Here is an 11,034-nt window from a genome sequence, read left to right on the forward strand (position 1 = left end):
TAATTATAAATGTAATTACAGAAATTAATTACAAATGTAATTACATGCAGGTATTTTTAAAATATAAGTATAATGTAAAAACATGTATGTACACAATAAGTGCATTGTACCAAATTATTAATTTAAATGTAAGTACATAGTTGTTAAGGCCACTTAATATAAAGTGGGTCCCTGTCAGCTCAGCACAAGTAAAGGAAAAGGACTTAGACAGCCAGCTAAGGAAAACAACATGTCTTATGACCATGATCTAATGCTGCATATAGGAGGACACAGAAGAGCACAGGGGTGTTATAGAATCTTACAACACAATATTGTCAATATTATCTGTTTTGCTCAATTTTGCCAATGGAAATAGGTTCAAACAAAGCCACAGCAGAACTTGTGCCTTTCCAAGCAAAACATGTTGTTTTATTACTGAATGAATCCATGTTTTGAACTATTCGAGTGATTCAGTGACCCATTCATAAAGACAGTCACTTGCTTTGTTTCTGAATGAATCAGCCGTTTGAATGACTGAATGACTCTCTCATTAAGGCCCTGTTTACACCTGGTATTAAGATGGATTTTGGTCAATCGGATCACAAGTAGATGAGGGAGTCACATTCACATTTACACCTGGTGTTTTAATCCATCTCCTCTGTCCACTTCCGACCACTTCTGTCCTGATTTCTTTTGAGGGGAGGGTCTATGGGCAGTGTATGTGGGCTTTTATCTGATCTTTCAAATAATACATATGAGCAATTTACATATGAGCTGAACACATTTTGTCTGTTTGTTTTGGGGTTTTTTCCCCCCAAACCTATTTTTAAAACGTTTACTGCATGGATAAAAAATTTGCTACACATATGTCAAAATTGCGTTGAGAGAGAGAAAACATTAGTCACCTATGAGTTGTCAGCAATTCCTTAAATTTTACAGGTATTCAGAACAAAATACGATAAAAATCTGAAAAAATATAAGTAACTATAAAATTATAGCACAAAATGTTATATACAGTTATAAAATTAAACACAAATTATAATGGCATTCGTTAAAACAACATAGGCCTATAAACATCTAGCAATTCTATAAATGATATGTCGTGTGCACGCGAGAGGCTCCGGCGCAAAGAAGGATATTGTCCTTATCACGGTGGTAAAAACTAAAATATTCTGTCATTTTTGGTCATAAAGATAGGAGTAAGACATTTTAAAGGGTTTACTTTTATTTATGAATAGTCACAGTAAGAACCAAACTATACCTTTGTCAAATAAATAAACAAACAGGATGCACTTTCAGCCATCTCTGTTTCCTTAAACTTGTGGTGTGGCCATAAACATTTTTTTCCCTTTTGTTGTGTTAATTATTTAACTGAAACATATTTCATGTAGGCCTATTAATTTTATTACTGATGCAAATGAGATCCAGTCAGACGAGTCGATGCAGATGGAATATCAATTTATTGACTAACTTATTTGAATAAGCAAATGAATGACAAAAAGGATTATAAATGAAACAAGATTCAATTTTAATAACCATCATCTGTTAATCATTTTAAGATTTCTGAGTAAAATAGTTCTACATTAAAGAAATAACAAACCACAAACAGGACTGACTGCTAGAGCAAAGATGCAAGAGAAGAAGTAGAAGTGGCTAAGTCAGGAAGTTCATAAACTCATGGTAAGATCTTATAAGCATTGGGTAAACCCCCTACATTCTTGTTGGCTATGCACTTTGCACCACAGGGGTCATGTTGCAGCATCCTAGATTGCAAAACTTACACAGACATTGTGGTTTTAGACACTTTTAGTTAGACAAAGCTATGTAGTTTAATAGTTAGTCAAATAGTTAGACAAGCTATATTTCTTGACATGAAACATCTTGTAATTTGGTTTCAGAGAAAATCATCAAATCTTATTTCTTGTGTTATCACTTGAATATAGATAATAGTTTTGCTGAAATGACAAGAACGATGGAAGGCACATCTGTCCCTGACCCTAAAATTGTTGACACAAGAAATGGATCTTCAGAGCAAAATTTTTTGTCATACACAGATTAACACTAAAAATCATAGGATACATGATGAATAATGTAAAACATAGATATTGTAAGAATCCACCCGCCAGCCCAAAAAGCGGAATCCAGCGGCCTGGTCGAAGGTTTAATGCGTATTCGGTCTTTTACTTGCGCTTCTGAATTAATCAGGATTTAGTTTAATTTTTAGTCTAGCTCCGTGTTCAATCTGACTCCAATTTCACGTGATCAGTTTTTAATTAGAAATATTGCTTAGAAATATTGCCTAAATTTAAAGATCACAAATATTAATTTAGATATTTGATTATTCCGGACTCAATACTTTCAATTATCCGTTCACTGGGGACCTAATGTCTCTTTTAAGTCTCACGTTTGCCTTACGTGGATCTTACGATCACAAATTCGCCAGTCCGATGTTAGTCAGAGGGTGTAGGTAGACTAATACCTGTTTTGCCTGCCGCCTACTGCTTGCTTATGACAAAAAGTGTAATTCACTTAGTCCTTTCCCGTACAACTTGCTAACATCAGCGATAGACAGAAATCAGAAGGTCTCCGATGACGTGCCTACTGCTCCTATCATTCATGAGCCTTCAGTTTGACCTATCCTGGCCGTAGATTTGCGGTAACAAAAGCCTCCTCACAGTTTACTAGTCATAATGATTTCAAGAAAAGTTCAAAATAAATCAAATATAACAATTTATTAGTTGTCAGGTAAACTTGTATCATGCCAATTACATAATCAATTCAAAGATATCAAATCAATACAAGACATCAAATTCTCAAAGATAAATCTAAGAGCAAAGGATGCATACCTGACTTTAGGAAAATACATAGTATAGAGCAGTGTTTCCCAACCTTTTTTTAGTCGTGGCACCCTTTGGAAATTTTAACAAACTTGTGGCACCCTACAAAATAAATTTTGTCACAATATTTGAATTTCTAACTTCGATATGATAATACCAGAACAAAAATAAAGAAATCTTTACATCAGTTGTAAAAACATAAGGCCTTTTGGTTGTTAGTTTCGGTGATCAAGGGTCACACCTGGCTGGAGATAGATAAACATTCTCACAGATCCCTAAAGGGGGACACCCCCCCTCCTCAGCACAACACAATTCTACAAAAGTTTTAAATCTTTCTCATAATATAAATGACTACTGTGAAATTGAAACCAATTTACCAATCGCACAAAGACCTTTAAAATGACACCAAACATGAAAAGTTTACGATCATGAATCCTGAAGATATAGTAAATGTTTTATGTGAGCATAGCAACTTGAGTTCTTGGCATTTCTCTGTCAACTTTTAGTGACCTGGACCATGTGCCCAGGGGGGAAGGATGGGTGAAGGGACTGAAGAGCAAATGGTCTTTCTTCCAGATCTTGATCAAAGCCCATTGTTTCTGAGTGTTTGGCTTCACGAGTAGATCAAAGCCCAGTGTTTTGTGGCATGGCATTTGCCTTGCGAGAGTTCCTGAGTGTTTGGCTTCACAAAGAATTTATTTCATAAGGAAATAATTTCACTCCTTTCAATATAAATATTGGATATATGAATATACTGAAAAGTAATAATATAAAAAAAATCATAAAGACAAATTCATAAGGCATAATATTTGTATAAATATGAAAACTAACAATATTGGAAATTTGAATACACCAATTACCATTATATGGCATTTATTCTGTTTTTCTCCGTTTTCTCTTGTTGGTTATGTGCATTCAAAACTAAACCACTGAAAAGAAAAACATTTATTTTTATTGGGTCACATACACTTATCAATTGTAATTTAATTTATATCTAATTAAACATTGTAATTTTGTTGATTAACGGATAGGAAAGGAACATCGTAATGTTTGAGAAATAGCTCAGTCAGTGGAAATTAGGTGGACTTTAGTGTCTGTTTGAATGCATTCGACCACATGAGCATCCACACTATGAACGCAGTCCGGTCAAATGCATATTCAACTACCTCTGGAAGTGGTCAAAAGTGGACAAGCTCAAAACGTTTTAGGCCCTGTTCACACCTGTGTTTCTATTTAGCGTTGTCCACTTGTGATCGGATCATAATACCAGGTGTAAACAGGGCCTAAGACAGTGACTTGATCAATTAGATTAATTAATTGGCACATCATGTAATTAATTAGATAAAAAATTTAATTGCTTGACATCCTTATTTGTCAATGATAATTTCAGAGGACTGGATAACCACTGGATCTGCAAACCTTGGAACCTGGCCCGCGGTCTGGACACACACATCACGAACAACCTCAACTACATAATCAGACAGCGAGAGAGCACCCCAAAGGTATCCCACTTTCTGTACTGAGTCTGTGCCCACAGAATTACATGAAAAGTGCAACTTAGAATTGTCACAAACATTCGGTCCACACATCTGGACTCGTAGACATAACCTATAGCAACTTTCAAAACTCGTTTATGAATTCGGCTGAAAGTATGGTGGTTTCTGCCGCTTCTGTGAGAAATCACTCCTGAAGTCTTGAGGTTTTGATGCCAGAAGATAGACTTTATTATCAGAGATATTGAGAGAGACTGCTGAGAATCCAGAGATCCTGTGTCTGCACACTTCATACAGTTTTTCCTCAAGACCTGTTTAATACATTTCATACATTGTTGTCATTGTTAATCCATTTTTTTTACCTTTTTTGGCTGTGACTCCCAATCTGTTTTTTTAGGAAGAAGAAAGGAGGCCTCAATTTATGTTAAGTTGAACAAGGAGTCCTCATTATATATTTTGTCTAATATCAAAATAGGATGTGCAGCTTCACCATATACTGTATCTTTGTAATGACTGCACATTCAATTCTCTTGCAGGCCTCTATACACACAGGCAAATGCATGATTATAATAGTAGAATAACATGATACATAAATGGATATATTCACATTGATTATACCGGATTAATTAATTTTTTGATTAATAAAAATCTTCTTAAGAAATCTTTTGGAAGTATGTTAGATGTTTTATCAGCTGAAAAATTGCCATGTTGTTAAAGGAACAGTTCACCCCAAAATTTAAAATAGCTGAAAATGTACTCAACCTCAGGCTATTTAAGATGTAGAAGAGTTTGTTTCTTCATCAGAAAAGATTTGGAAAAGTTTAGCATTTCATCACATGGGTGCCGTCAGAATGAGAGTTCAAACAGCTGATAAAAACATCACAATAATCCACACGACTCTAGTTCATCAATTAACATCTTGTGGAGTGAAAATCTGTGTGTTTGTATTAAAAAAAAAAAAATCTTCTTCATTAAGAAATTTGTAACTTAAAATTGTTGCTCCTCTATTCATAATATTGCTTTCTCCAGTGAAAAAGTTGTCCAGTCTGAATCAAGAGAAATATGCACAGATCAAGCACCGTTTACAAGCAGAAACAGTCCAAAACAGTTCTAAACAAATATGTTGGTGGATTTTGATGTATTTCTTTTTTTAAACACTAAAGGGAGGGTTATTATGGATTATAGTATTTCGGCAAGAAACAAAGGTTAAAAGTTAAAATGCCTTAATTAATGGATTTGTTTCTTACAAGCACAAGACATTAATTGTTGGACTGGAGTTGTGTGGATTACTTGTGTATTGTTGTAATGTTTTTATCAGCTGTTTGGACTCTCATTCTCACGGCACCCATTCACTGCAGAGGATCCACTGGTGAGTAAGTGATATAATGCTGAATTTTTCAAAATCTGTTCAGATGAACAAACAAACTCATCTGCATCTTGGATGACCCGAGGGCAAAATTTTATTTCTGGGTGAACTATTCTTTTAAACAAAACAATCCATTGAACACACTGTACTTCATTCCGGTCAAAAATTAAATCTGCAGCTGCCCTGACTAAAGTCTATTGAAAGAGAAGCACAAAAATTTGCCTGTTGTACTCCTCAAAAGAAGGCTGTTAGTTGGTCATTTGGGGGCTCCTCTCCTCCGCATATTTAAGACACTCCCTGAAGGCTTAGTCACATTCCTTTCAAAACTATTAACAGTCCCTTCAGGCAGACTATCCCCAAGGCACTGAAACAAAACATTGAGATAAAACAACCCCTTCACACAGACTCGAGGAAGAAACTACTGCATCTTTAATGCAATGCTATGCAAAAAGCTTTTTGCTCTGCAATCCTAATTTTAACAAAAAAGTCTTTGTCCACCAACTTCTTCTGAGTTTTTTTCCTAGCATCAACTTTTATACATTGTCAAGGGGGCGGGGTATTGCTTGACCAATAAGAATTATACATTACATCATCGACTTTATATGGTAAAGAGCAGATGTGTCCTGGAAGCAGAGATCCTCGACTAGGCTGATTTCCAATATATGCATGCAGAAATTATGTATAAAAACAGATGTGTTTGGACCAAATTCCCAGTCTCCATTCTTTTCCTGCTCTCCAGGGTTATTGAGTTCATACATAGAAAGAAAGAGAGAGAGACAGAAGTCAGGGTGAGATCGGATCATGTGTCCTGAGCAGCAAATCAGCACATTAGAATGATTTCTGACGGCTCATGTGACACTGAAGACTGGAGTAATGATTCGGTTGACATCACAAGAATAAACTTCATATTAAAATATTTAAAAAGAGAATGATTAGTTTAAAATAATGATAATTCACATTATTACTGTGACTAGTGATATATGTGTCTGAAGTGTGTTTTTGCTGTATATATTGTTGTGGAAAAAAACCTTTTTCAATGATATAACATGGTCAGAGACAGATCCTTTTCAAATTTTTATTCTTGCAAGAAGGTCAAATAGTACAGCAGTGAGTCCTGCTGAACATGTGACCAAGACATGTGAGCATGCTTCTCTGATTATATACCCTTTTGGCCCATTGTTTTCACAAGAAGTCTCCATAATATTGCCATATATAGTTAAAACAGCGAGAAAAGCATTTGTCACGTAGCATCATCCCAACTTTCTCGCGATATCCTGTTTTCCTCAGCAAGTAGCGAAAACAAGCAGGTCATTGTGACATTTTCTCATAGCAGACCTTTCTGCTTAGTATTCATAGAACAGTACATCAGAAGACAAAACTTTGCAATGGAATACACAGTAAATATGAATAAACTTATAAATATGAGTACTATATGAGAGTTTTCCTTCTACAATGTCTGTGCAAAATTACAAAAGCAAAAGCACTGTGATGCATGAAACACATTATGTTCCATGAAGATATTTTGTAAATTTCATACCGTAAATATATCAAAACTTAATTTTTGGTTAGTAATATGCATTGCTATGAACTTTTTTTTTGCACCCTCAGATTCCAGATTTTCAAATAGTTGTATCTCGGCCAAATATTGTCCTATCCTAACAAACCATACATCAATGGAAGCTTATTTATTCAGCTTTCAGATAATATATAAATCTCAGTTTAAAAAAAAATTGACCCTTATGACTGGTTTTGTGGTCCACGATCATATTTACTTAATCACAGTTGAAATAGTTTAAAAACCCATGTTTTTAAGAATCCAGGTCAGCTAAAAGTTAGGGAGATAACAGCATTGAATATCCTTATATTCTAACCATGGCTGCGTTCCATTTCGCTTTTTTAGACACACACTTGCGAACTTCCCTGAGCACTTCCCCTCGGGGGAATTCCCGTTGAAGTTTATATGAACAGTCCCTCGACCCCTCGTTTTTGGACACTCATGCAACATAATCAATGACACACATCTGAGTCAATGAGATGGAGGGAAGTTAGCAAGGGAAGGGCATGAAAAAACGAACTGGATCGCAGCTCATGTGTTGTTATAAATCAAGTATATTGCTAACAGGAATTTAGCTTGAATGAGAATGTGAAAGAATGGAAGAATATAGGTATTATTTGTCTTTGTTAATTATTTTACAACACTTAACAACATCTATTGGCAAATGACGTCATTAGCAAACTTGTTTCTATGCATTTACATCGAGAATATAACACCATGTCTGCATACATAACTGCATTAAGATGCTTATCTTTCTTTCCAGACCTTTCTCGCTTGATCACTTTGATGACTATCAGAAGCACTACACTGTGATGAACTATGCCGCTGATGTGCAGCTCAAACAGGTACTAAAACTCTGCTTTGACTATTCTTGGCTCTGTAGAGTTGATCTCAGATGACTGATGGTTTTGTTTCCCGTCAGATTCACTATGATGAATTTATCCCCATGTCTGAGAGCCAGTATCAGCAGTATCCATGGAAACAGGTCGAGGTATGGCTTTATGCACTTCAGTTTCAATCTATCCATCTACACCGCAGCATACAGTGGCATGCTATAGTATTCATGCACAGATTTCCAAAAGGTTTCTCACCTCAGGTTTCACGTCTTTTATTCTTTAGTTTATTTTCACAGTAAAACTCAATGTATATAGCCATTCAGGGGGGTTTTTTTGGAAGGGGGGGGGGGATAATTAATACTTTTATTCAGCAAGGATGCAATAAATTAAACATAACAGAAATTAATCATTGTTTCCACAAAAATATTAAGCAGCACACCTGTTTTCAATATTGATAATAATAAGAATATTTCTTGAGCTCCAAATCATCATATTAGAGTGATTTGTGAAGAATCATGAAGACTTCACTGAAGACTGGAGTAATGGCTGCTGAAGATTTAGCTTTACCATTACAGGAATAAATTACATCATTAAATATAATAAAATAGAAAATAGTTATTTAAAATTGTAATAATATTTTACAATATTGTAAATTTCACAATATTGTAAACAATTTTTACCGTGTGGTAGAAATTTCCCTACCCACCTGACTGGGGATAGATCACCCAAGAATGAAAATTCTGTCATGAATTACTCAACCTCATGTCGTTCCAAACCCGTAAGACCTCCGTTCATCTTCGGAACACAAATAAAGGTATTTTCGATGGAATCCGAGAGCTTTCTGACCCTGCATAGACAGCATCGCAACTGACACGTTCAAGGCCCTGAGTCAGAATGTCAATGCAGGGTCAGAAAGCTCTCGGGTTTCATCAAAAATACTTTTATTTGTGTTCTGAAGATGAACGGAGGTCTTACGGGTTTGAAACACCATGAGGGTGAGTAATTAATTATGGAATTTTCATTTTTTGGTGAACTATCCCTTTAAGTTTAACTGGGGACGTCTACTAGTGACACAAAGTTTAAACTCTGGCACGTCTACTGGTAACACTCTGAGTCGGGCGCTGTCTCGCCCCTTTTGAACACTGTCACTTGGGACTAAGATCTCTAGTGTTCCACTATACCTGCTGTGCAGCACTCACCAAACAGACTCCAAACAATGCCCTTGAATATGCTTTAATCACAGCCGAGAGGATCTCATACCAATCACAGAGAATCCCCCAGCAACAAGGATACAACAGTTTATATAGGAAAAGTACATAGCAAAGGTAACATCATGTCACATTACATGTACATGTTTATGATCAACTGATTTTATGATTAATTTGAATATGATTAAATTTAACATTTCCTTCACTACAAAATACGTTTTGTAAATATCTAACATTTAAATATATAAAATATGTTATATAAAATATATATAACAATGTAATGGCAATGTATATATTTCAGTTTTTCTCAGGACATTTCTCGGATCATCAAAACTACTTGTTGAACAGCCACATCATCCAGTCACTTGTGCACATCATAAAAGCAGTTTCTTATTCTTTTGAACAAAACGAAAATGCTTTGGTTCATTCATACAGATGATTATGCACTAATATCTAATTTCCTACATTGTCAATTGCTTTTGTCATGTTGATCAAAATATATTATTCTGGTTTGGGTCCCTTGCATAAGTCATTAATGCAAAATGGTTGAACTAGCTGTGAAGCATGTTTTCTATTCATTTTCACTAGACTCTATTTGCAAATATGTCCTGAATTGATGACTTGCGCAGGTGAATCTTGAGTTTCACTAATGAAAGGAAATAAAGCTTTATAATAACTTGGAGGTGCATCTCATGAAACTGAATTTGGCAAACTTATATTGACAGAGCACAACACAGTGTTACAATTTCTTATAATGGAACAATAAGAAAACAAGCAGACTCAACAGCCAGGACAAAGAAGAGAAGGATGTGTGGTGGAAGGGTAAAGAGACAAAAAAGTGGAAGAAGCAGAAGAGGTCAATGACTACTGTGACATAAACACTTTCTTTTGAGAGATGATCTTAGGATTTTGAGCAAGTTAAATCCGTAAAGTTGCAGGTAATCCATTGTGTTGTGCTGTTGGTATAAATTGTTTTGAGAAATACACTGATTTGCAGATGTTAAGGTTGAATCAAGAAATGTACCAAAGCGGTACATTTTATATACCGTTTATATACCGAGGGAAATCCATAAAACATCTAATGCACATCCCTAATTCTCATCAACAGCTGCAATTCAGTTGCCCTTAGCTCTGAGATCAGGAAATGTGGTCAAAAGATCTGGAATCCTCCCCGGTGTCCGAGTCTGCTCAGCTGAGTTCGGGCTTCCTGAGGCTCGAAGGAAGTCTTTCAGTTTCAGAATAATAGGTTACCCAAAATTAAATAACTCTGAGACCTTTTTAAATAAAGTTTTAACGCATCACCATTTGTAATGGTTTCGCTTTATTAGTATACAATAACTCATAAGTAATAAAATGAAAGTAACAGCGAGTAAGTCTTCACCATCGGAGTGCGGCAGCGTCTGAAGCTCTTCTTGGCATTTTATAGCCTTGCATAAAATTTACATTAACTTCCTCAAAATCCTCCCTGCATTCTTCCTTATTTGGTAATCTCCTTGCATACATACACAGACAGGGTACATGACCTTTATCACACTTAGCACAGAGTATCAAAAGTTCAAATGGAAGAATTGCAGGGGTTCTAAGTATAACATGAAGATGCTCATCTCTATTTAAGCCCACAAAAATATCTATAACACCTCTAAAAGCATGGTCCAAGTATACATTGTCTCAACCACACAAGTCACACTCATATACAAATACAATAAAATTAGTACGGTTAGATAGAGATTTAATAGAAAATAGATCCCGAAATTGCGTAT

At 35.4% G+C, this 11,034-nt stretch overlaps 1 long non-coding RNA gene across 1 annotated transcript in view; it reads left to right on the forward strand.

The window, feature by feature from the left end:
- The window catches only part of LOC107725956 (uncharacterized), an 8,597-nt gene extending 4,290 nt beyond the window's left edge, over nucleotides 1–4,307 (forward strand). Inside the window, exon 3 of the long non-coding RNA XR_001638184.1 lies at nucleotides 4,207–4,307. This is a non-coding gene — a long non-coding RNA (uncharacterized LOC107725956). The remainder of the gene's footprint in view (nucleotides 1–4,206) is intronic.
- The last annotated feature ends 6,727 nt before the right edge of the window (nucleotides 4,308–11,034 follow it).

This window comes from Sinocyclocheilus rhinocerous, unplaced genomic scaffold (assembly GCF_001515625.1).
Source record: "Sinocyclocheilus rhinocerous isolate Xijiao unplaced genomic scaffold, SAMN03320098_v1.1 scaffold395, whole genome shotgun sequence".
Lineage (NCBI taxonomy): Eukaryota > Metazoa > Chordata > Actinopteri > Cypriniformes > Cyprinidae > Sinocyclocheilus > Sinocyclocheilus rhinocerous.